Source organism: Heterocephalus glaber, unplaced genomic scaffold (genome assembly GCF_053883595.1).
Source record: "Heterocephalus glaber isolate CG9 unplaced genomic scaffold, H.glaber_assembly_v1.0 deba00001564, whole genome shotgun sequence".
NCBI lineage: Eukaryota > Metazoa > Chordata > Mammalia > Rodentia > Bathyergidae > Heterocephalus > Heterocephalus glaber.
Window position 1 is genome coordinate 20,567,246 of NW_028258351.1, and position 27,716 is coordinate 20,594,961.

General features: G+C 41.1%; 1 protein-coding gene and 1 long non-coding RNA gene across 5 annotated transcripts in view; one reads left to right on the plus strand and one right to left on the minus strand.

The window, feature by feature from the left end:
- The window catches only part of Ntn1 (netrin 1), a 198,851-nt gene that overhangs the window by 20,333 nt on the left and 150,802 nt on the right, over positions 1 to 27,716 (plus strand). The window lies entirely within an intron of this gene.
- On the minus strand, positions 119 to 3,436 carry LOC110344393 (uncharacterized). Of its 2 annotated transcripts, none has more exons than XR_002386970.2 (3): positions 2,247 to 3,436; positions 919 to 999; positions 119 to 398 (listed from the first exon to the last, which is right to left on the minus strand). It is a non-coding gene; the product is annotated as an uncharacterized LOC110344393 (long non-coding RNA). The 2 variants fall into 2 exon arrangements; XR_015443241.1 differs by having other exon boundaries at positions 3,268 to 3,427.

A 27,716-nucleotide genomic window follows, 5' to 3' on the forward strand; every position in this document is an offset into this window, starting at 1 on the left:
GATATTTTGTCTTTCCACCAAAGCACTATGTACACAAATTGGATTGACCTTTTTTTTTTTTGCCAAATTGAGCAGTCAACATATTAACTAGTAATTAGCAAGTGTTTTGGTTCAAAAAGTTTAATTAAGCCTAATAAGTACATAATCTACATGACAAATGATGGGCAGAAGATATTTTTCTGGTTTTTACTGAAGTTATTTTAATTCTGAGTAAAATATCTTTAAATCTTGTCAATTATTCAGTCATTTCATTAAAGCAAAACCAATTCAACTCTGTTAAAGTTATTTATAGTTTCCTTTTTGAATAGATGTTCTGATATCTTGTAGATATAACTGGAAACATCAGATTGAAGTTCCCATAAAGTCTTAATTGAAGTCTTAGTGATTTTTCCATCATTCTGTAAAAGAGAAAACCAGCAAGGACAATTTAGGAGTGATTTACCATTAAAGGTCAAGCTTTTTATGAAAAGGTCCTTTAGTGGAGATACGTGAACGAATTAGTATTTGACAGGTGTTCTGAGATACTAAGGGATACTGTGCTAGGAAAAAGCATTAATAAATCCTTCAAACACCAACTTTATACTGTCAGAGACTCAGACCCCCCCCCACACACACTGTCCCATCTTGTGAATTTTACACTGTTGACACATAAAGTCAAGCTACCCAGACTATTTACAAACAAGACATAGTAAAGTACATTTTTTTAATTCCAAAAATCAGTCCTGATAAAAATGGGGCATTATCACTTTGTCATTCTGCTTTTGCTTTTATGAAATATGAGACATGATTTATAGTAGACTAAAATGGCATACTTCCCTAGATTAGTCTTCACTTCCCGCTAAAAATATCCCTAGAAATTTAGAACATGTTGGGGTTATTTGACTGAATAGTCTTTCTACGTAGGGCTGATATACTTACAGATTACTAAGAAATGCACATAGCCTACATGCTTTCTTTCCTCCGGCTTTCATTTCTGCTGTTATTTCAATGTCGGTTTCTCTACAGAAAAAAATGTGAACTCTTGTGAAGCCCAATTTTATTTTTAATACAATTTTGGATTTCTTCTTGAAAAAAAACAAACTCTAGAAACAATATGAAAGACAAGACTATAACATTATAGCCTTGACAGTCCTCAGTGGAATAACTAAGTACTTTCTTCCACCCATATGTATCAGCCACGTTCACATGCTTTTATATACACATGTGCACTTATATTCTCTGTGTAAAGAAACACCCACGCATGTTGTAGGTGTCTACATTCAAGGGAAAATGCGTGAACAATTTTAAACCACCTGGGTTGCTAGGCTTTTTTTCTCTTCCTCCTTCTAAGCTGTCTCTCTTTTTTTTTTTCAAAAGAGCATCTGAAGACCATATTGTGTTTCATAAATTATTGACATCAGTTTTAATCAGTGTCCCCCTGACGTTGGAGCTGTGTTAGTATTTAGTGCCTGACGAAGCATGCTGTTTAATCTTACTATGGGGATGTCAGCATGAGCCCGTGCCTAGTTTGTGACAATTTGAGCTTATGAAAACTCGTTTTGCTACTCACTCTATGGCTTTGCATTGCCCAGCTGTAATCCAAAACCCCCACAAAAGACGCCTCTGCAAGATGAGCACTGTGCTGGGCTGGCCTCCTATGGCCGTGGGTACCTGCAACATAATGCTCATAATTGTTTAAACATGGCTTTGAGGAGGGGCGTGGTCTCACGCTGTAAATGGCTGTGGTGCTTGGGCCCACCCTCGTCCCTGGCAAACAAGGGAGTTTATATTGAAGGTGTTGCCATGAGAAATCCAATGCCCTGCTAAAGATCCTTGCAAAATCAGAAGGCTAAAATTATTTGATGTCTCGTCCAGAGCCTTGTACATAGCTGTGGATGAGTGTATTTTTTAATAGTCATAGTAATTATCATAATTCCTGCCATTATGGTGATTAACCTTTGAGGGTTTATTCTTTGCCAAGCACTCACATTAATTTAGTCATTTAATAATTGTGACTGTGTTAATAATAAGCACCATTATTGTCCTTATTTTAGGGATGAGGAAACTATGGCCTAGGGACATTAAAAGGTTTACCTAAACCTCATAGTAGGTGGGGGAGCTGGAACTCTGGCCTGATTTTTGTGCTTTGGTTTATTGCATTTGCTCTGCTGCCTCTCAGAATGGATGGATGGAAAGATGATTGAGTAAATGATTAGATGAATAAATAGCTGTTACTTATCCGAGTATAGGAGAAAAACTGAAACAACCTGTTACTTTTTGCCAGCACTGGAGGTCGTTCCCTAGTTGTGTTGCGTTGCATTCTATCACATTAGTTTTTCATTATACTCAAACATATCTAAGTATGAAGTTGTATATAAGAAGTTTTCTTCAATATTAGCCAGTGGGCCTTGGGGGAGCTGGGAGGAAGGACTGTAAGTGAAGAGAGTATAAATACTTTGCTGTGGGTTCTTGGCATCCACAAGTGTGGCCAATGGCCAATTCTTCATTTCAGAGCATGTGGTCCTTCTCAAAGGTAGTAAAGCACAGCTGGTAATCTAAAAGTCCTCTTTAAGAAGGCCATGTCTTCTCACCTTCCTTACCATCCCACTGCTTCACCAGAATATATTGAAAGAATACAGAAAGCGGCTAAAAGTGGCACTGCAGTGTGCTTGAGTCAGGGTCTTACTAGCACCTGGTAGCAGAGACCCTTGAGGCGAGGAGGCCAGTACTCAATACTTGCAGCTCCACCCAGAGAAAGAAGGTAAGTTTGTCGGGGAAGGCCTTCTGGGCCATTGGTTTGTGTATTTCTAGGGTCTGCCGGGCTCTCCTTTTGCCCTGCCCAGACTCCTCTGACCTCCTCCTCCTGGAGAAAAATGAGATCCTCAGAAAAGTATTTCAGACTTTATGTCCATAGTGAATATTGGAAAGGCAGTGGGTTTCAATTCAGATGTTCCCTGGAAGGAATCCCCTCATTTTCTACTCACAGCTGGTATCGATATTTCCTTCTTGAGATGAGTTGTGCTTTTCATTAAGTAAATTTTTTGTCTTGGGATTAAACCAACATTGTATTCTTAATAGAGACTTTTATGTTTACACTTCAAAAGTCCACTGGGTTGTTACTCGTGTTATCTTGATGGCTTCTACAGTGTCTGCTATGCACACGGGCTTCACCAAAATAAATGGCTCTCTGGGGAACTGGATTATAAAACAGCCTTATCTGTGGATGCACAAGTACGGATGTTTTGTGAGCCAGTATTTTTTTCTTCCTTTCAGAAGTGATAATCATACCTTGGGTTTCTGCAGTGCCTTTCATTATAGGGAGACGGGAGGTCTCGGAGGGCTTTTGAAATGCTCAGGACTTAAGCCTCATACTTGGAGAGCGGTGCACAGTGTTTTGCCTGTCGTGTGGAAGCCCTTGTGGTCTCCACAGCCTCAGGAGGCGTGGCATTGGTTTGGGTGGCCGGGAAACTGCGGAGTTTAGAATGTCATTCCCAGGTGGTTGTCAGGTTACGTCCCGAAGACAGACCACAAACCCCTACTGAGGGCCAGGCATTGTATGAGGTGCTTTCTGTGTGCTTTGTTCAATTAATAAGATTGCCACAAGGAATGGAAGCTTTTCAAAAACAGATGTCCCCGCCACCAAAGGGCGGTTTGTACACACACAAGACTTAAGTGTGGACAGGCCTGCAGGGCCCATCGGAGAGAGCAGGGGGTATCAGCAGCTTTTGTTTCCAGGGCTGATCACATAAAAGCCATGTCCTATTATAATACCACTTTGAGGGACTGTTGTTCTAAATAGCACTTGGAATGAGTGAGTTGCCTGGGCCAGATCTTTAGACAGGGACGCTTGCCCAGAGCTATCTGCTGTCCTGAGGCTTGACTGGTGTATTGTACTGAGTTCCATGTTACATTTCTTGTATTCTTACTCTAAAAATGTACCTCTATTGCAAAGGCAGAAGTAGATTTCAATTTGCCTTTAAAACGTTAAGTACTTTATGAGTAGGTATGGCAGTACCTACCTGTAATCTCAGCTTCTCAGGAGGCTGAGACAGGAGTATTGCCTAGGCAATTTAACAAAACCTTGTCTCGAAATAGAATTAAAAACTGCCTGGGGATGTAGCTTGGTGGTAGAGTGCTTGCCTAGCACGTGAAAGGCCTTGAGTTTAATCCCCAGAACCAGGAAATTCTTTTTTTAAATTAAGTACCTTATGTAAATTACCCCATTGTCAAAAGGCAGACTGATTCTGGTAGTCACTTCTTACCTGTAGAAGTACTAGTTCCTTTCCATCAGCGACTCTTGGGATGCCTTGGCCAGGTACAGGTTTAGCTCTATCTCTTCTCAGAGCTTTTTTCTCCTAACACTTAAGCTCTTGCCCCAAGACTCAATTTTTGCAGAGGTTGCTGATGGCACTCAAAACACAAGAGGAGGTCCTGTCTAGGGGGACAGGTGTGCTGATGGTTTAGGAGTTCCACCAAGGAACAAAAAGGTGTGTCTGCCTCAGTTGTAGTGTTGGGACTATCCCTGGAGACCCCTGGGCCACATGCCATTGTTACTCATATACTGGCTACAGTTAGGTTGAGATGGATTCATGTTGCACTGCACTTATGTACGTAAAGGAGTTCCAGGAGAAACAGCTCTCCAAGTAGAACAGACTTCCAGATTATGTAAAGAGGTGGCTGTTCAGAAGTGAAAGTAAGTCTACTGGACAAGTATCTTGCAAGCCAGAAGATAATGCGCTGGATACATCCCAACATAGTCAGTGCCTGACTGGAAGAAGGTGCTAGAAGCGTGGCTCACTGGAGGATTCAGGATTAGCCTAGGTGAGGTCTCAGCTCCCTGTACACAGGGTCATGTTTTAGTTGGGGCCCCTTCCTGGCTGGTGCTCTGGCTAGCCATGGGTCCTTTTCTGCCTGCAGATAAGAGAGATTATTGATTATGGTGTCCAATTTTCACACATTCCAGAGGCTCCACACTTAAATTAGACAATCTGTAGGACCACAAGGATCTTTAAAGTGGCTGGCTTTGAAATCTAAGTTTTAGACAACTGAGTCCTAAATGAGGACATAAGATAGATCTCTTAGATTCCTGAGGGCCTGTGTGTTGTCCTAGATTCCATATTTGCATCCTAGAGTGATGGACACTTCCTGCCTGCTTGATTACAATTGTCAGGGCTTCTGATTTCATCTGTTCCTCCTTATAGTTGCTGTGGTGAGTACTGTAGTCCCTCTTATCCACAGGGGTATGTTCCAAGATTCCCATGGGATGCCTGAAACCACACATAGTACCGAGCCCTATCTATGCTATGTTTTTTCCTATATATACACACGAATGACAAAATTCAACTTATAAATTAAGCATAGTGAGAGATTAACTACAATAACTAAAAACAAAACAGGATGATTATGACACTATACTATAATAAAAGTTATGTGAATACACTCTCTCTCCAAATGGTGTTCAGTGGATCTTAGCAACTTCAGTGTGTGACTTTACCTTTCACTTTTTTCTCTTAAAAGAAGCACTTTATGGCTTCTCTTTGGCATATCTGCATTTCTAACGTCTCTCCTCTTGTACTTTGTGGCCTTTATTGAGAAAAATAAGGGTTACCTGAACCCAAGCATTGCAATATTGTAGCAGTTGACCAAATAATTGAGATGGCTACTGAGTGACTAAAATGGGTAGGTAACATATACATTATGGGTACTGTTGGTCAAGAGAAAATGCACATCCTAGGCAGGATGGAGCAGGACAGCTTGAGCTTTCATTATGCTACTCAGATGCCATTACCCATTTTAAAACTAAGAATTGTTTATTTCTGGGATTTTTCCATTTAATATTTCTGGGCTGTGATTTACTACAGGTAAACGAAACCACAGAAAGCAAAACCTGGACATGGGGGAACTACTGTACCTAGCAAATGCATCATGACTCCTCCATTCTGAAACCAGAGCAGACAGCACTAATTAATTGTAGCGTACTTTTCTCCTGAGTCCAGAAATGATCTTACAGTATTAGAATCTTTCTCAATTTCTTAGGTAGTCATTACGCTTTAGGCAGAATTAGCCCATGATGTGAAAACTTTGCCATAACTCATCTTAGAAGATCTTCCCTATGTCTGACTGCCCCCTCTCCCTCAGCCTGGATATCTTGTAAATGGACATTTCTGGAGCCTTCACTGTTCAGGTGACTCTGTCGAGTCTGGGGATGTAAAGAAGTGTAAAGCAGATGCCCTCTGTACAGGTGGAATAGGTTGTTGTGGAGGAGGCTGTGTGCATATAGAGGGTAATGCCTGTCCATGAGTGCTATGTGGTGCATGTGGATGGCCCCAGAGTGGGGAACTGTGCCAAGTGTCCAGAACATGGGGAGAGGCTGAGGTTCTTAAGGGAAAGCAGGTTTCAGATTTGACTTCCATACCAGGGAAGCACTACATTTTCGTCCACATCACACTTTCCCCCTTGATTTGTTCTGTTGTAGTGGTTTTGTTATTTTATTTTATTTTTTTGAAACTGGGTCTTGCTATGTGTTCCAGGCTGGCCTTCAACTTGCAGCGATCCTCCTGAGTGCTGGGATTACAGGCGTGCGCCACCATGGCCAGCTTGTAGTGTTTTAGTGTTCTTCCATATGCCAAGAACTTGAGAGACCACAGTTCCCTCAGAATGGTCATGTGGTCTTCCTAGAGGGTCATTTGGAAGTTCCCAGGCAGGTCCTCCTAAACCACCTTGGCTTTTGAGACAAAAGCTTATCTCTGCTCCAGCCTGGCACAGGGTCAAGATGCCCAGGGCTTCTCTCCCAAGCTTGTTCCCTCCATTTAAAACCACATCTGTGTGGTGTTGGCGGACAAGGAATCTTCAGAAGCCACTGCCCTCAGCACTCTGCTTACATTAGGGCCGGTGCAAAAAGTGCTGAACAATAACCGTTCCAATCCCAGCATGAAAAAGGAAACACATTGTGTTTACAGATACAGAATTTGGCATCTGAAACATGAAAGTACCTTGGGGTTGAGCAGCCCCCCGGGGAGGGCTGTTAGACACTGGCCCCCCTTCCCTCGGCCCTGTGGCCAACTTGTTTTCCTCTCCCTGAAGCCAAACCTCAGAGGTGGGCAGGTTGACTGCAGCCAACTCTTTCTTCCCTGACCCAGCCCTGTCTTACTCTGCTGCTCAGACCTGGAGAGAATTCACCGTGAGAAAGTGCTTAGCCTTCTGAGCTGCTATGAGGAAGAAAATTGCTTCTCACTCCAAGCCACAGAAATCGAAACGATGTTTTGAGGGGCAGATTTGCCTTCGTGGTACCTAGAAATGCTAGTAAAGAAGAGGGATGAGCATTCCTGTATGTTTCTCACTGCAGTGTATTGTTTTAACTAAGGCTAGAGAGCTGTTCTTTCTTCTTTTTTTTTTAATCACAAATATCTGGAGAAAAATATGATTCACATGTAAGTGATCCACATAAAGTGCTTAGTTCTAAATTAAGGTGAGAGCATAATTCTATTTTATAAGGTATGAAATATGAAGACTGTGTAAGGAGAAGTTCTGATGAAAGAAGTTGGCTTTGGTTTCAGGTGCTTGCATTTGAATCCCAGGTTCACCAGGAGTGCAAGCTTGGGAAAATAACTTAAGCTGTCTGTGCTTTTGCTACCTTGGTGGCTTGCAGACCTAGCTCAAGACCACCTTGTGTTGTACCTTAAATGGGGGCTCAGAGAACAGGTACAGGAAGGAGACCCAGAGGATTCTAGACTTAGGACTTTCATCAGCAAGAGTTTCTATAGTCCCTACTGTTACCGTGATCTCTGTCAAACACTTTATACATATTACTTCATTTAATTCTCATAACAGTCCTATGAGGTGGGTTCTAATATTATTATTGAGTAAATGTCTATGATGGTATGTATGCAGTGTGATATGTATAGAGAAAAACACATAGCTCCTGAGTGTTTATCGAAATCACCTGTCACAGAGTGCACACACCTGCATAACTAGCACCCACATCAAGAATACACCAGCACCCCAGAAGCTGGCCTGCACTCCCTTTAGTCATCCTGCCCCCCCACTTATCCGTCATGCGTTGGTTTCATTTTTGAATTTTGTGTAAATGAAATTGTATTTTGGCTTCTTTCTTTTTTTCTGGTCCTGGAGATTAAACCCAAGGCCTTGCATTGGTAGGTAAGTTCTCTTATCACTGAGCTATTCCTATAGCTTAGCCCTTCTTATTTTATTTTGAGACAGGGACTTGCCAAATTGCCTGGGTTGGCCTCAAATTTGCAGTCTTCCTGCCTCACTTTCTCAGGTAGCTGGGATTAGGTGTATTTACACCTGGCTGGCTTCTTTCTTCTGATATTTCCTTTGTGATTTTTACACATGTGCAGTAGTACTTTATCAATTTCATGGCTATCCAGAATTCTGTGCTATAAATGTATTGCATAATATTTCTCCATTCTACGTAGGGCAGATATCTAAGGTTTCCCCCATGATTTTGGCTGTTAAAAATAGCGCAGCTGTGACTGCACTTGTCCATGTCTTGATGCACGTAGGAATCAACTTCTGCCAGGAATGTGTGGAATTGCTAGGTCTTCAGGGTCAGCTGCCTGTTCAGCTTTAGTGTATAGTGGTTATATATTTAGTAGAAAGTAGCTGTACAATTTTGCATTTGTACCCCATTGCACAGGAGAAGAAACTAAAACACATGATGGAGGTTAGGTAACTTGTCCAAAGCCACATAGCTGGCAAATGGTGGAGATGGAATTAGAATCTAGGCAGTGTGGTTCTGGAATCTTGCTTTTCTCCAGGCTGGCCTGGCTGCTTCTCAGTTTTAATCTGTATACACCTTGTCAGGGGGAGCTGTTCATGCTGGGAACCAAAAGGGGCTTGGTGCATGTTCCTGTACTTCTGGGCCTCAGTTTTCTCCTGTAAAATGAAGGGCTACAAAGACCATCTCCGGCACCCATACTCTGCATTGTAGTGCATCGCTCGCCTCCTGGAGCTCTTTTTCCTCTACGTTCCCCATCCCACCTCATTCTGTGCTCACCTAGAAGCAGGTCTACAACTTGATGCATTTTCCTCCCTGCCCCTTCCAATTGGAGCTCCCTCAAAAGACTGCCCAAGCCCACGCCGGAGGCCCTCTTGAGGCCGCCCTCCGAGCCTGCTGGCAGTTTCTTTGGCTCGCACCACCTTGTTCTTCCCAAGGACTGGGAGGGGATGACGTGGGGCCTATTCCTTCTTTGCTCTGCCCAGTGTCAGGTAGCCAGTTATCTCTCCAACTCATGTGTGTTCAGCTAGATGCGTTCACAAAAGTATCTAGCCCTGACATAAAGAAAGAAAACATTTCCAGAAGGCCCCCTAAAGCCCCTCCCAAATACCCTTGCCCCATGGTAGCCACCATTTTGACTCATCTCACCATAGATTAAGTTTTGCCTGTTTTTTATCTTTTCATAAATGAAACCATACTGTATGTTCTCTTAAGTATCTGAGTTCTTTTGCTCAATATTATTCCCTATAAATGTCTTCAACATAGTTTATCCTATGGTCCTTGTTAGTTTGATGGATGATCTCAGCTTCTTGAGGGTACTAATCCTCCTGCTTGTTTTGTCTGCTGACCTTTGCTCATGGTGAATTATTTCCTTACGTATTTTATACTTCTGACTAGCAGCTTATCTTTATATGGGATTTTGTGGAAATCCTGCTGGTCTTAGTTATGGAAATGCCCCTATCCAGTGCTTTTGCATCAGTTCTACCAAACATTTTAGAGGTATTATTGGACTGGGAGCACTCTTTCCATTAATTAATCATCTTGGAAATTCTTATATCAAATGAGGAGTATGCACTTGGCCTCCAGACCTCCCCAGACCTGGGGTATCATTCTCATTTATTATTGACTTTTTTTTTCCCCCCTTTACTCAGAACTTTGGGTGGAGACAAAGTTTTCCTGTAATCTTGGACTGGTGGGCAAAAATTTGTAGTTTTCCTTTCACTTTGTGCATTTGGAAGGTCCAGGTTTTTGTCACCTGGATTGCTGCTACAGTTGTCCCTTTTCCCCACTGGTCTTTTCCCAGCACAGCAGCCAGAGGTGATTGATTGCCTGTGTATCAGCTCCCTGCCCCCTCAGAGGAACACCAAGTTCCTGCCATAGCTGCAGAGCCTGCCTGATCTAGTCCCTGCTTCTCTTTGTACTACCTCCTAGCATTGTCCCTCTCGCTTACTCTGTTCCAGCCCTCAGATATCCCTGCTCTAACACTCCAAGGATGCATACCTCTTCCAGTCTTGGTACTGGTGCTTGCCTGTGGGCAGCAAATGTAGCCACATGTCAAATCTTTGATCAAATAGCCCTTTTTTTTTGTGGTGCTAGGAACTGAACCCAGGACTTTTGCACTGACCTTCTTTTTATTTGTCTGCTTGTTTGTTTGTCGTTTACTAGGGATTACACCAAGGGCCTTTGCACTGAGCTACATCCCCAGCCCTTCATTGTTATTTTGGGACAGGGTCTTGCTAAATTGCTCAGGCTGGACTTGAACTTATGATTTCTTGCTTCAGCTTCCCAACAATGCTGGGATTATAGGTGTGCACCACCATGCCTGGCTAAATATCACTTCTCTAGGAGGCTTGCCCTGACTCACTTACTTAGTATTGGCAAGAGCTCCCCCATCTGTGTCTGTCTCTTTCCCTTATACATGCACACACACACATACACACATATACACACACGTGTGTGCACACATACACTTGTGAGATCACTCTTATTCTGCCCAACTTCTTTTCAGTGACGTGTACCACTTTCTAACATACTGTTTAATTTACTTATTTTTCATGTTCTTCATTGTCTTTCCATCCTTCCACTTGTTCCTTTGTAACACTTGCTTGAATGTAAATTTATGTGAGGCCAGAGGTTTTGTTCACAAGGGGTCTGGAATAAGTAGGAGCTCATTAAATATTTGATAAAAGAAAGAATGCAGACCTCTCATTTGCAGGGCTCATCTCCTATCTGCATGTGAGTGCTGAAACCCACACCCAAAGACTTTTAGCCTATCTGTGGGTCTAATAACCAACCTTTCTTTGCCATCATCTCTCTGTTCCCTTTTCCCTCTCTATTCTCACCTCATGATCATCTTGGACCTTGATGTTTCTCTGAATACTGTGGCTTTCAGATTCTTTTTCCCTCTAGCATGTGAGGATTTCCTTTATTTTTTATGAGATCTGCTGTGCATTAAATTTTTGGGGGAGGGGTACTGGGAATCGAACTCAGGACCTTGCACTTGCAAGGCAGGTGGCGGAACTACTGAGCTAAATCCTCTGCCCAAAATATTTTTAAAAATTGTGTATCATCTAGTATTTCTAGATGTTTTCAGTGGTAGGGGTTCTGTATTATCTCAGTCTACCATGTTGTCAGAACTTGAAGTCATATATTTTTAATCTTTTATCCATCTGGAATTACTTGCAACATATGGTGTGAGGTAAGGATATCCTTTTTTTTTAATCAAGTATTTAGCCACTCAGTGACAACTATTGAAAAATATCATTCTTCCTCATTGATTTGAGATCCTGTATTTATTAAATGCCCAAGTATTATATGAACTTGGATCTGGTTTGTGAATCTTCCATTTTGTTTCACCCATCTATTTCCCTGTCACTTCCTACCTGGATAGTTAGTACATTTCAATGTCTGGTATGCTTTGTATTTTACTCATTTATTCTTTTTCAGTTCTCATTGCTATTCTTTTTTTTTTCTTTTGGTTTTTTGAGACAGGGGCTTGCTGTATAGTTCAGGCTGCCCTTGAACTCACTATGTAGACCAGGCTGGCCTTGAACTTGTGATGATTCTCCTGCGTTAGTCTCCTCCTGCCTCAGCATCCTAAGTGCTGGGATTATGAGCATGCAAGACCATGTCTGGCTCTTATTACTATTCTTATTTATTTATTAATTGGCTTTAGATAAATTTGTCAGGTTTCATTACAAATGCCTTTGGTAATTTGATGGCAGTATTTTTGTGTGTGTGGCACTGGGTAGGGGATTGAACTCAGGAACTTGCGCTTACCAGGCAGGTGTGGCACCACTGAGCTACATCCCTAGCCCCTGATGACAGTATTGTTAGCGTGAACTTAGTGATAGTTGATTACTTCTGTAATTTTTAGATTGTGACTATCAATATGACCATTGTGTATAAGGATTTGATTTTTAAAAAATGTATCTCTTAGGATTGTTACGGTATCAAAAGTATAAGCCTGGAGAAAATCATAAACTGCACTTTGTGTTTCTCTCTGATTCTTCCAGATGAATTTTAAAAACAGATTTATTGAGATATAATTGCCATTCAAAAATTGCACATATTTAAAGAGTGTGATTTGATAGGCATTTACCTATTGCTGTGGTTTATATCTAGATGCCCCCACAAAGCTTCATATGCTCATAGGTTGGGCTTTTGAGAGGTGATTGGATCTTGGGGATGTGATACTCATCATAGATTAGTCCACTGATGAGTTTATAGCTAAATGTGATTTAGGAAGTGAAGCCTGGCTGGAGGAGATGGGTCACTGGGGTGTGGCCTGGAAGGGTCTATCTCCTTCCTTCCCTCCCTCTTGATCTCTCTGCTTCCTGCCTGCCATGCCTTAAGCAAACTTCTGTGATGCCCTTCTGCCATGCTGCCCTGCCTTGGAGCCAGTTGACTATGAACAAAAACCTCTTCAAACTGTGATCCAAAATAACCTCTTCTTTAATTTGTGGGTATTGAGTATTGTGTCTCAGTGATGAGAAAGTAACTAAGACATTTATGAAATCATCACCACAATCAAGATAAAGAACATATTGGGTTTGGCATGTGGCTCAGTAGTAAAGAGATTGCCTAGCATGTGTGAAACCTAAGTTCAATTTTAGTGCCCCAAAACTACGACAAATAAACATATCCATCAGCCCAAAATGTTTCCTAATGTTTCTTGGTGATCCTTCCTGTTCCTTGCCACTATTATGCCTTCTGTTATTGTATATTAGTTTGACTTTCCTAGAGTTTTATATAAATAGAATTATATAGAGTGTATTTTTTGATCTGGTTTCTTTCACTTTGCATTATTTGGGTTATTTGTTCATCCATGATGTATGTGACTGATAACGCATTATATAGATATACCACAATTTGTTTAATTCCCTGCTGTTGGACATTGAAGTTGTTTTCAGTTTTTGGCTGTTACAGATGAAGTAATGGTGAACATTTCTGTGTACATCTTCATGTAAACATATGCCTTTATCTCTTTGGGTTAAATTCCCAAGACTGGAATGGTTAAATGATGCCTTAGATGTATGATTAACTTCTTAAATAGCCAGACTGTTTTCCAAATATTCGTACTACTCCGGGGATCGAACTTGGGACCTTTTGCGCTTGCAAGGCAGGCGCCAGAACCACTGAGCTAAATCCCCAGCCCCACTACTGTACCTTTATACCAGCAGTGCATGAGTGTTCTAGTTTCTCCAGTTCCGTGCCCATCTTTTCAATTTTAGTCACTCTAATAGATATATACTAGATACTTTCTAATTTTGTCTTAAAATGCAGAAGCGTAAAATGTCTCCTTTTATTTGTGTCTTCTTTTATGTCCTTCACTCGTTTATAAATTTGTTTATATTTGAATCATATTTTTAGAAGTTCTCATATTTATAATTTTTTGTTATGAAAGGGAATTTTTTCATTTTCATTTTCTTTCCTGAGTATTGCTGATTTTAGGAAAACTGTCCCCCCCCCTCCCCCTTAGGAATTGAACCAGGGACCTTGTGCACAATAGGCAAGTGCTCTGTCACTGACATATATATATATATATATATATATATATATATATATATATATATGCCCACAGTTCCTGTAACTTTCATGTGTTTCTGCAACCCGCATTTTTACTGAACTCTTAAAATTTGTTCTCATAGTGTTCTTAGTTAATTCTGTTCTCTTGGACTTCAGCTATAAACCGCAAATCATGAATATTTTAACTCTTCTTTCCCGATACTTGAATCTTTTATTTATTTTTCTTGTCTTACTGCATTGGCCAGAGCTTCAAGTAATGATCCATAATAATAGTAAGTGCACCTTTGTCTGGGTCCTGATGAAGTGAGAAAATTTCTAGGGTGTCATCATTGAATATGTTGTTTGCTACTAGTTGTGGAGAGATATTCCTTATTGTATTCAATAGAGAAGACTATACCTGAGGTACTGGGAGGTTTACTCTTTTTATATTTTTTTATACAAGAATATGTAGAATGTTAATCCTTTATATGTCAATCAAAATAATCATACAATTTTTCTTTTTGTTTTTTTGAGACAGAGTCTTGCTTTGTAGTTTAGGCTGACTTGAACTCACAGCCTGACTTGGGCTCACTTGAACCCAAGCTGGCCTCAAACTCATGCTGATCCTCCTGCCTCAGCCTCCCAAGTGCTGGGATTATAGGCATGTGCCACCATGCCTGGCAAAATAACCATACAGTTTTTCTGCTTTGACTATTAACATATTGATTTCTGACATATAATTCACATACCATACAATTCACTTGTGGAAAATATACTATTCAGTGGTTTTTATTGTGGTGTGACCATCATTAAAATTAATCTTAGAACATTTTTGTCATCCTCAAAAGGAACTTTGTATCCTTTAGCAGTCACTCCCCATTCCCCACTCTTGCCTGGGCAGAGAGTCTATTTTTCAGTGCTATACATTTTCCTATTCTACAATTCCTATAAATAAAATTATAAGACACATATCCCTTTGCGACTAACCTCTTTCAATTAGTGTCGTGTATTCATGGTTCACCCACATTATAGTACTTATCAGTGCTTTATTCTCTTTTGTGGTTAAGTAAATACTCCATTGTGTGAACATACCAAATTTTATTTACTCATTCATCAATTGATGGACATTTGAATTGTTTTTAGTTTTTGGTTATTGTGATTAATGCTGCTGTGATCATTGGTGTACAGGTTTTTTTGTGTGGAGATTGCTTTTATTCCTTTAGGAATGGAATTACTAGGTCATATGGGAACTCTTGTGGTTTTCTTGAGGCACTGGCAGAGTGATTTCTCAGCAGCTGCACCATTTCATGTTCCCACCAGCAACATGTCAGGATTCCAGTTTTCCCATATCCTCATCAACACTTAATATATGTATCTTTTTTTTTTTTTTGGTACCAGGGATCGAACTCGGGACCTTGCGCTTGTGAGGCAGGCAGCAAAACCACTGAGCTAAATCCCCAGCCCATATATGTATCTTTTTAATGATAGTCATTCTGATGAGTATGAAATGGTATCTTATTGTGGTTTTAAAATTGCCTAAGTTTGAATAAAATTCTTGGGATGTTGGTGATGTTGGATGTTGGTGATTCTATTTGGTGATGTAGTGTTCTTTAAAATATTTTATTTTACATTTTTATATCTAAGTTCAAAAGTGATATTTCTCTGAACATCTCTGTCCTTATATTTGCCTTTGTATCAAAGCTGTTTTAGCTTTATAAAATGAAGTGGGGAGTTTCTTTTCTATGTTCTGGAGTAGTTTAAGTAGCATGAGAAATAGCTAGTCCTTGTAGACTTGCTAGAATTAGTCCATCTGGGCCCTTCCATTTTTGTAAATAGTTTTGATAACCATTTCAATTTATTTCATGCTTACATGTTTATTCAGGAATTTTCAACTGCTTTTGGAGTCAAATCTAGTAATTTATTTTCCAAGAAAATAATCTTTACCCAGATTTTCATTTTTTAAGCATAGAGTTATATATGGCAATCATTGAAAGTATATTAAAAATTTCCATATGTGGTGGTATCATCTTTCTAATTTCTAATAGCTGACATTTATTCTCAATCTTGCCTTGATTTGTGTACTTTCTTGATTATTTGTGAAAGTGATAATAATAATTGGTCATATTTGTTGAACACTCATTGTGTGCTAGGTCCTGTGCTAAGTACCTTGGTTACATTGTTTAATTTAAAAAATCTTTACAATTCTGTGAATTAATACTATGATTCTCATTTTAACGATGGTTGAGTGATTAAGGCATTTAAGTTGCCTAAAGTCACACAGCTATAAAACCCAGAGCTGGGATTCAAACAGGTTCTGTCTGCTCTATTTGAGGCTCTTGCTTGTTTTTGAACACTTGTTTTCTAATTCTTAAATTTTTTATCTTTACTAATTTTTGGGCTTTTTTGTTATCCTCCTAGTTTTTTTTAGTTCAATGCTCAAATTCAACTAATATTATTTTCTTATTCCTGTAGTAGCAAAACCAGTTAAGGCAATGACTTTTCCTTTCTAGATTAGCTTTGACTGCATAGGAATGTGTATTGTCCTTATTGTCGGTGTTAAAAACAGTGACTATTATCCCTGCAGTTTTGACATCCTTTTTTTTCCCATAGTTATTTATGAGTTGGTTTTTAATTTCCAAATTAGGTCCTTAACAAAATATTTTATGAACATTATTGACCAATTTTATTGCAGCTGATACTTTTTTGTTTTTTAGAATAGTCTTATATATGTAAGATTACCTATGTCAGTATTCCATGGATGATTAAAAATGAACTATATTTAGTGTACAGAGTTTAACATTTTTGTTAAATTAGTTCTGTTGTGATAATATTGTTTTGTTTTTGCCTGCTTGGGGCAAAAAACACATTAATGGAAGACTTTAACATATAACTCTCAATCTTTGACAAATAAAATGATATAGTCATTTAGCCTTTTAAAATTAAATATATGAAAGTATGTAAAGCAATTAGGTACAAAGTAAAAGCAGAGGGTCACAAAATAATACCAGAAAAGTAGAATTCAGAGCAGAGTGAATTATGCATTAAGTCTGAGGTTCTTTGTTTATTTTTGTGTGTGTGTTGGTGATTGAACCCAAGGACTCACATACGATAAGCATATTCTCTTCCACTGAGCTACACTGCAGCCCAAAGCTAGTTAACTTCCACTGACACTTCAGAAAGTGCACTATGCCATGAACTTGAATGGAGCATGATGTGGGCCTCGGTCCCAGTGCAAAGAGGGAATTGGATAGATGACTTCTCAGTCCCTTTCTGGACTCACATTCTATGATGATGGTTTGGGGGTTCATTATTAAGTAGTTCCAGGGATAGAAGTAACTGAGAATAAGGATTAGAAGCAAAGGAAAAGGACAAGATGATGATTCCTCGCCTGAAGCTGGAGCAGTTTGGGCTGACAGCTGGGGCTGAGTTTATTGCTTTGGCTCATTCTCGTCTTTACATGAGCATCTGCCTCATTGCCTTTTGGCCTGGCAAAGGAGATTTGCTGAAATACAAGTAAGCCTGCAAGAACAAGATGGTGAGGCCACAAGGACTCGCTGCCATAGGGTGCCACCTCCCATAGTAAAATATGACCCCAAATGGCTTGGTTTGGCTCTGGAAATACCAGCCCTCTGGAGTTCTCAGCTCTCAGGAAGAACATTTCCATAGATGACTTCCTACAGGAATGGGCAGGGTACCCAGCTTCACACCTGCCTCTGTTTCTCCCCTTGCCAAGGGGTGATTAAATCATGGAAGAAAAATGGATGCTAAAGAGAGAAGTGTGTTTCACAGAATACCAGAAGCACAAGAAAGGCTGAAAATCAATGAACTAAGTACATAATTTAAGAAATTGGGGAAAAATTTAACAGAATAAGCCAGGAAAAAAAGGGTAGGTATAAGGAAGAGATAAAAACAAGAGCAGAAGTCATTGAACTAAAAAAACAAATATTCAACAGAGAAGATCAACCAAAGGCAAGAGTGGGATGTTTGGAAAAACTAATGAAAATAAGCAAATATCTGGAAAGATTGGTCAAGAAAAAAAAAGAGGAGACACAAATAAACAACTTTAGGCATGAAAAAGAAACATAAATAGAGATTGAGCAAAGACTGAAAGAAAAAAGTGCTGGGAGTGTAGGTCAGTGGTAGAACATTTGCCTAGTATGTGCAAGGTCCAAGTTCAATCCCCAGCACCACCCTCCCAAAAAGAATAATTAATACTGTGAATAACTTTATGCCAATAATACATTTAAAAAAATATAACCTCCATGTTATCTTTACCAAACTCTTGGAAATTTCTCATAGATAGGTCCATAGACCACTTGCATCAAAATCCTTTGTAGAGGATGTGGTGGTGCACATCTGTAATCCCAGGACTTGGGAGGCTGAGGCAGGAGGATCCTTATGAGTTTGAGGCCAGCCTGAACTACATCATGAGTTCAAGGTCAGCCTGAACTACACAGTGAGACCTTGTCACAAAAAACAAAACAGGGCTGGGATTTAGCTCAATGATTCCGCCCGCCTGCCTTGCAAGTGCAAGGTCCTGAGTTCGATCCCCAGTACCACAAAAAAAAAAAAAAACAACAATTTAAAAACAGACAAGGGACTGGAGTAGATCTTTCTCCAAAGAAGATATACAGATAACCAATAAGCATATAAAAAGATGCTGAAGATGATTAACCTTCAGGGAAATGCAGATCAAAACCACAGTGAGATATACTATTTCATACCCATGAGGATGGCTTTAATCAAAAGGACAGATAATAACAAGCATTGTTGAAGATGTGGAGAAATTGGAACCCTCATACACTTCTGGTGGGAATGTAAAATGATGCAGCTACTTTTGAAAATAATTCCTCAAAAGGTTAAACACAGAGTTATGATAACAACCTACCAATTCCAAAACTCCTAAGGATATACCTAAGAGAAACAAAAATGTAGAGCCACTCAATAACCTGTCTAGTTCATAAGAGCATTATTCATAATACCTGTAGCTAAAAAGTGGTTATATGCCAAAAGTTCACCAGCTAATGTATGGATAAATAAAATATGGTATACTCTATTATTCAGCCATAAAAAGTAATGGAGTACTGATAAATTTTAAGATGTGGGTATACCTTGAAAACATGATACTAACTGAAGTGAGTCACAAACACATAGTCACATCTTATATAATTCTACTTATATGAGGAATTCAGATTGGGCAAATCCATAGAGACAGAAAGCAGACTAATTGTAGCCAAAGACCAAGGGGAACAGTGAATGGGGAGTGGTAATGGGTATGAGTTTCTATTTGGGGCAGTGAAACTACGGTACTAGAATTAGATAGTGGTGAAGCACAACCTTGTGAATATGCTAAAAGAAAACCATGGAATCCTTTCTTTCCTTCCTCTCCCCTGCCCTCCCCTTCCTTCCTCTCTCTTTCCCTCCCTTTGCCCTCTTCCTTCTTTCCCTTCTGTGGTACTAGGGATCAAATCCAGGGCATCCATCACATATGCTAGGCAATCACTCCACCATTGAGCTAAACCCTGGAATTGTAGTTGGGTAACTCAGTGAAACCCTGTTTCAAAATAAAAATAAATAAATAAATGAAAAGAGTTGCTGATAAAGCTTAGTGTGAGGTCCTGTTTCAATTCTCTATACCAAAAAAAATAAGTTGTATAATATGTGAACTAGATATGAATTTTTAAAAACTGAGCCTTGTGAGGGACTTGGGAATGCTTAATAAAGCATATATTTCTGAGCCCTGACCTGGTTTAATGAAGTCAAATCTCTGGGTATAGGGCCTAGAAGTCTGCATGTTGGTGAGTGCTTTAGATAAGACAAATGCACACAGAGTTTTAAGAGTCATTGTTTACTTTTCCTTCCAGTAGAATTGCAGATAGTAAATGTAGAGAGAATGGTGAATATAGAAAGTCACCATTTGTCAGAGAGTTCCCAGTAATAGTAGTTACAGGCAAGACTCGTGAGGTCTGCTAAAGCTATTGAGTGAAAAGCCAGGTGTTGTGGCACATGCCTATAATCCCAGCACTCTGGGAGGCTGAGGCTGAAGGATATCAAGTTCGAGTCCAGCCTGGACAAGTTAATGACTTGGTGAAACCCTTTCTCAGAATATAAAATTAAAAAAGGATTGGGATGCAGCTCAGTGTAAAGGCTCTGCGTTCACTCCTCAGTACCACACAAAGAAAAAAAAGTTAATGGGTGAAAATATGATGAGAAATAGGGTCTTCACACAGTACTAATCAGAGCAATTTCCTGCAGTTATATTAAAAGGAAAAAGAATGCTTTATAGTGAAGAAACCTGGCAGATGCCACCTTGAGGAAGTGATCCGAATTAACATCGCCAGTAACAGGACATCCTAACTTCATGTGCCATCTGATAGGATGCACTGAGAATGACACAGCATAGCTTCGGCAGGATTCTTGCTCAAAATACATGACTTGAATTTAATCATGAAGAAAAAACAGATAATCCCAAAAGAGAGACAATCTAGAAAATAACTGTATAGCACTCTTCAAAGGTATCAAGGTCATTAAAGACTGACAAACTGTCCCAGACTAAAGCAGACCAAGGAGAGATACATCCAAGATAAGAGTGTGGATTGGATCCATCCTGGGCCAGAAAAGGACCCTAAGGGGGGACAGTTGGTGAGATTTGATGAAGTTTGCAGACCAGATAAATAGTATTGTATCGATTTCAATTCCCTGGTTTTGATCATCTTAGGATGAGTCAGATAACGTTTGGGGAAACTGAGTACAGGATACACAGAAATTCTTTGAACCATTATGCAGATTTTGGTAAGTCTAAATTTACTTCAAGTTGAAACATTTTTTAAAAGTCAGTATCCACAAGTGTCATGAGTCCCAATTTAAAACCCTTGCATTTAGTGAGAAGATCTTGGGTTTTGGAGTCATACAAGCCTTAGCTGGATTTTAGCTCCATTGTGTACTAGCTGGAGCAGAAATCTTTCTTGGCTCAGTTTCCTCATGTGTGAAATCGGAGCATTCATATCTACAACCTGGAATCACTGGACATAGGAAATGATAAATGTGAAATGCTAAATGTAGTGCTTGCATTGCTGGGTGCCCTGGAAATAAATGCCAGTCCCAGCCATCCAAGCACTCAGACATTCCCAGCACCTCAGTTCCAGTCCCTCTTGCCTTGGAGGGAGAGAATGAATCCTCTCTTCTGGGCTGTTTCAGCCTGGCAAGGAGCCATCTCGGCCCCCTTGGTAGCTGGGAAAAGGTGCGTCTCAGGAGAGGAGGGATTCTGAGCAAATGTGAGATGGGGAAGTGGCCCTGGCAAGGGCAGAGAGCACTGTGGGGGCCTCGGGAAGCAGGCTGGCCTAGGAGCTTTCTCACAGGCTCTGCTTGGCAGGCTGCTTAAAGTTACACCGACTTCAAACAAAAAGGGTTTTTACACACAAAAGAAGGCTCAACCTGGCTGGTGCCAGGCCTGGCTTGGCATTTGAGTACAGAACTGCACCTTCTCAGAGCTTGCAGACAAGCCAGCCCATCTCTGATAGCCCCCATTCCAGGAATGCCAAGGACCTGCCTCGGAGCTCTCCTCTGGCCACTCCATTGCTGACCCTGGATGTACTATTCATCAGAGGCAGATCCAAGCCAGCACACCCCGGGGCTTGTTCTGCTGACAGTTGAGACTGTACTACAGGCCCAGAGCTAGTGGGTCTTGCACCTGTCTTTAGCTTTTCTCCGCTTTGAAGTGTGTGGCTGTATGTACTGGGGTGATTTCTTTACTGATTATTTCCCCTAGCTTTTTGAGGTATAACTGACAAAATTACAGATATTACTGGGCATGGTGGCACACACCTGTGATCCCAGTTCTCGGGAGGCAGAAACAGGGGGATTACAAGTTCAAGGCCAGGCTAAGCTATATAGTGAGACCTTATTTCAATCAAACCAAACCAAAATAAAATGAAAAGACCACACATTTATCAAATACAGCATATTTGGATATACATGTACAGTTTGTTCTCTGTATCAGCAAGCAGATTGAAAATGTTAACAAAATAATCTGAACATGTACAGACCTTTCATTATTCCCTAAACAGTACAGTACAACAACTATTAACATAGCATTTATATTGTTTTAGGTATTATAAGTAATCTAGAGATGATTTAAAGTATATGGGAGAATGTATGCAGGTTCTATGCAAATATTATGCCATTTTATGTAGGGGTCTTTAGCATCCGTAGATTTTTGGTATGCATGATGGGATCCTGGAACCAGTCCCCTATAGATACTGAGGAACCACTGTATTTTATTTTCCCTAGCTTTACTGGGGTATAATTGCTAAATAAAAATTGTACATATTTAAGATATACAACATGATATACATATATATATATATATATTTTTTTTTTTTTTCTTCTGGCACTGGGGATCCAACTTGGGACCTTGCAGTTGCCAGGCAGGCATGGAGCCACTGAGCTACATCCCTGGTCTAACAACATGGTATTTTGATGTACAAATATATTGTGAAATGATTAAAATTATTATCACAATCAAGTTAACATATCTGATCTCACATAGTTATTTTTGCATATCGTAAGAACATTTAAGATCTGTTCTCATAGCAAATTTCAAGTGCACAGTATATTATTATTTTGTTTTGTTTTGTTTTGTTTTGGTACCAGGGATTGAACTCAGGTCCTTGCGCTTGTGCAGCAGGCGACGAAACCACTGAGCTAAATCCCAGGCCCTGCACAGTATATTATTATTAATTATAGTTACCATCCTATGCCATAGATCTTCATAATTTATTCATCCTAATTGATCAGTGACTTTGTATCCTTTGACTATTATCTCCCTTTTTCCCAGTCCCCTTAATTATTTTAAAATAAAGCAAAATAGATAGTGTTAGGTAGTGTTAGGGCCATAGTTTTACATAGGCCCCTCTATGTTTTGTCTCTTGGCTCACCCAAATGACCAGAGGTATGCATTTGTAAGAGAGCAAGCCATGTGGTGTTAAGGGCACAGTCATGGAACACTGGTGTCACCCACCTCTCATTGCCCACCCTAGAGAAGTACACCTGCACACAAAAAGGCATCTTTCTATTGTTAATAGGTAAGCCTGTTTATCACCCATAAATCTGGAATAAATACATTTGCATATGCTAGCATCCTGCTAGGCCTTAAGAACCCAAAGATATAAGTCAGAGTCTGTCCTTGAAGGGATCCAAGTCTGCTAGGGTGGGGCAAGCACTTAGGACAGGAAGCATTTCAGAAGTTCTATAGCTAATGGCCACAGAAGACCTGGGTTAGAAAGGGCTTTTGCCAACAAATTTATTTGTGTATTGGAGAGACAAGGCCATATGGTGAGCTTTGTAATTAGTTGATTTGGAATATGAGGTGTAGGGCAAAGGGGAGTGCTAACACCCAAAGAAAAGCTACAGAACCAGTTGCTCAGGGAAAGGAGGCCTATACAGCAGTACATATGTCTGACTTTTAAAATAATCTGAACCACTGGATGACAATCCATGCCCTCGAGTGACTCTGCTTGGACACCTATCCATGTCATTCCTGGAATACCTTCAGGGTCTGAGGCACTGCATCCTCAAGGGGCATTTTTAAAGTATCATTTTTATGAGGTATGGTCAAAATATTTGGTGAATGCTTAAATTTTACAAATTACAATAAAAGATATATCACCTTTAATCCTCCTCAAAATGTTCCACTGTGCTTCAAACACACCTGTCCTTCACTCTTGCCACTTTGTAACGCAGTTAAGTAAGTCCTCTTTCGTGAGTGTCTTTAGTTGCACTGTCCTGGCTGCCTCAGTGTCCTGAATAAATTCAAAATGTTTACTTTTCATGGTCATTTTGACTTCGGGGAAAAGCCAGAAGTTGCACGGTGCCAGATCTAGCGAATAAGGTGGGCAAGGACTCACTGTAATTTTTACCAGATTGCCTTTCAATTGGATCACAGTTGACAGCAGCATTCACCATATTTTTGATCATGCCTTGTAAAGACACAAAAGAGGACTTCCAGAACTTCCTCAGAAAGTGGCATGAACATGGGATAAGTATGTCTGAAGTGAGGGAAAGTATTTTGAAAAAGAGCAATGTGTTTTTTGCTGTAATAATTTTTAAAAATTTAAACATTCACTATATATTTTGATCACATTTCTCATAAAGTACTTGATAGTCTAGGCTTTTACAACAGCTCTCCTAAGCCCCACTGAATTTTACAGCAGCAGCTGTGACAGCCAATTCCTTTCCATGTCCGTCCCCCAAGTCCTAGAAGAACTGGGGCTGGATGGGTAGAAGGGCTTAGGACACTAGTCAGTGAACTTGCAAATTTTTCTGTAATGCCTAGATAATTACTATTTTAAGCTTTGCAAGCCACATGGTCTCTGTTGCAACTACTTAACTCTGCTCTTGTATGGAATCCAGCCGCGGCTGAGACATAAACAAATGGGTGTGGCTGTGGTCCAGTAAGAGTGGATTTACAGAAACAGCCCACAGGATTTGCCACCCCCTGAGCCCTCCTACACTTTGCCACCTATATCCTTGTCCAGTTCAGCACTAGAAACTATCAACTTCAGGCCTGATTCTTTAAGGAATTAAATTAAAAATCCACTTAAATGAGTAGCAATAGCAAACTCAGTTAAGCAGCAAATTACCTGAAGCCAGTGCTATTCTAAAAACAGCTACTGAGGGCCTACTACATACCAGAGTTGTGATGGGGACAGAGATAACGTGTCTTGTATGTGTCAGTCATGGTTGTTGTCTTGATGCATACCTGGTACCACACTCTACATATCACGGAGTCCTGTCCATGAGCCACACCTATAGATCTTTGTTTTTACTGTAGCATTAACCTGAATGGTATGAATACTCTTGTTTAGTTAGCCATGCCATTCTTGGTAGATACTGAGGCTGTTGTCTCTCATATAGACACATCACTGAAAATCATAGAAAGCAGAGAAAAAACTAGTGTCTTGCACCTGGGTAGCCTGGGTAGCTTGCACCAGAAATGGAAGATATCTGTTTACTCAAATAGAATGACCAGTTGTAGAAAGAGCCAGCCAATGGCTCCTGGAGCTAGTAGTTTCATGGGTGAAAAAAGAGTGTTTTGCTTCCCATATTGGAAGGCTCATGCAGGTGGCCCATCTTGCCACGAATGTATTGGCCCCAGGCAGGCATACACATCTTTGTCACTCCAAGACAAGCTCCTCAGGGCTGCTGAGATACTTTTCCCAGGTCTGGGTGGTCTGCTGTTTGCTTGGCATGAATCCCCATCCAGTCCCTGACCTCTGATATTTTAAGCCATGTGTAGGAAATGTGAGGCTGCTATGATAAATGATAACCCAGTCTGTTGGGAATGAAAGGTGGATAGTGACTATGACTCTCTCCTAGAGAAAGAACTGAGCAACTGGGTTAGCATTTTCAGAAGGGGTTTTGTCTGATTTCCAAGCTAATTTCAGCAGCAGGGCAATACAACACTGTGCTACACAGGATAGATCCCTGATGAGCTGAGGTGTTACCTTGCCGGGGAATCACTCAGGCAGGCCTTTTCAGAGCATGGTGACACAAGACCCTTCACTGTGGCAAGCTGCCTGCCCAGGTTTGCCCTCATGGGGGAAATGGCTTCTGCATTCTCTTTGAATAGGGATGGAGGGTGAAGGGAAGGAGGGCGAGAGGAGGGAAGGATTAACCCCCCCCCACACACACACCGTGTTTGTTCTGTAATGGGGGTATTCATCCTCCCTTGTAGAAGGGGTCTTTCATGGAAATGAAAAAGTTCCCCCATGCAGTATTTATCAAAAGGTGCCCTTATGAGACAGAAAGAAAGAGAGAGGGGAGAGAAATTTTGCAAGAACAAGAGTCGGAGAAAAAGAAAACATGCTAAATATCTGAAATAAGGGGGGCAACTTGAGTTTGGCAGCGAGGAGAGAGATCATGCCAAGTGGCAGGGGCAGCATCAAGGGGCTGCATTTCAGCCGGTGCATCTCTGCCTAAGCCCAGCCGTCCATCAGGAACACAAGCCTCCAGCCGAGCAGCACAACAAGAGCTTTGGGATGCTAATGGTTCTTTAGGAATGCTAAATGGAGCATTTCTGTTGCAACAAAGGGGCAAAATGAGGGGAGAAAGGAATTTTAGTTTTGAAGTTTCCTTAGGGGAGGGCCAAACAATGGTGGTTTAAATTGACAGTGTAAAAGTTTTATCTATGTTATGAAAAAGAGGAACAGAGCACACATGCCTTCTTGGCAGCATCTTGGTTGGGTTAATAGCTGCTAGGCGGCTCAGGAGAGGCCGGATGGGAATCTGTAGGTTTTGGCCCCTCAGGGTGAGGGGCAGCCAGTTGATTTGGGGACTACTAGTGGGTCCAATCTGATCTGAGACACTTCTGCTCATTTTGCTGCATTCATTCATGCACTAATCCATTAATTCATGTGTTCATTCATTTTACTCACCCGTTCACTCACTAAACCCACAGTCAGCTACTGAACACCCACTATTTCCAGGAAGAGTTCTAAATGCTGCAGAGCCCACAATGGAAAAGTGAGGTTTCTAGAGCGAGGATGGATATTAAGGAAGTAAAGGATGGGAACTAAAACCAGGTAGTGATTGGAGGGCAGTTGTAAGGCAAGGGGCCAGTGGCTCCTTTTAAACCGAGACCTGAAAGAGGCAAAGGAGCCAGCTCTGCGGAGATTGGCGGTAGGGCCATTCCAGGTCAGAAGAACAAGTGTGGAGGTCCTGAGGCAACAAAGAGCTTGACATGCTTGAGGAGCAGAGAAGAGGCCAGCGGGGAGGAAGGAGAGAAGAGAGGAAGTTAGGAGGGCCACCATCTTGTGTGCACTGTGAGGAGTTAAGATTGTATTCTGAGGACTATGGAAGCAGTTGGAGGGTTTCAGGTAAGGAAGGTGGCCTGTCTGGTTGCTAGTAGATAATGGGAACAAAGGAGAAGCAAGGAAGGGTCCTGGACTGAATGATTTGGGTTAGAGCCCAACCCTGTAGGTCTGGCTGGATGGCCTTGGCCCTCACTCAGAGGCTGTCTGGTCTCAGGTGGATGGGTGGATTGCTGAAGAGGGCACTCTTAATGGTGTAGATCACTGTCCAGGATGAGTGAGGTCATTAGTTTAGCTCATTTGGGAATGTGCCTGTGACCCTGGAGTGTAATGCATGAGCACTTGATCCAGCTTGCCTGGGTGCTGCTGAGAGTCTAGAAGTAAGGTTTCCACCCTGTGAGATGTGATGAAGGCAGAGGACCCAGAACCTGGAGGGGAAACTTAGTAAGAGCAGTTATCTAGCATTGATGGAAGGAACCTTTTTTTCTGAAAGTGAAAGAAAGTATGTTCACACTGGCAGTCTGCTATGTAGCCCTCTGCCCTTCCTCAGGGTGTCTTCACACCCCAGTAGTTATTTCTATGGAACATCCTTTTGCCCTACACAATAGCTGCTAGAGTAGGTAGGGAGTGGCTTACTTGGTGGAGTCATAGAATGTGACTTGGATACATCATCTTCACTTGGGTTTCACCAGATTCAGTGGGGGAGGTCAGGAAGCACCTCCCCTCTCTGAAGCCTATATAGATGAGATTTGAGTAGGTCTCCCAAAAGCTCAGTGCTAGAAGCTTGGTTCTCAGTATGGCGATGTTGGGAGGTGGGACCTTTGAAAGGTAGGGCCTGATGGGAGGTCTTTAGGACGTTTGTGAATGTGCCCTTAGAAAGGATTGTGGGCCCTTTTGGGCCACTGATGACACCAGGCAGGTGAGCAGTATGGAGAGTGGACAGGCTTATGGGGGGACGGGCAGGTGGAAGCCAGTTGGGAGGCTGTTGCTGGAGTCCAGGAGAGGGGCACTCTGGCTGTGGGTGGTCTTTTGAAGGAGGAACTGATGGGTGTCTGGTCCAGTGCAAGGTGAAGAGAGCCGGGGGAAGGGGAGAGTAAAGGAGGTGCCCTCCATGCAATCCACTCTTCAGTCAGTGAAGCAGAGAACCCTCTGTATTGTTCCATGAGCTGCCTTCTTGCCCT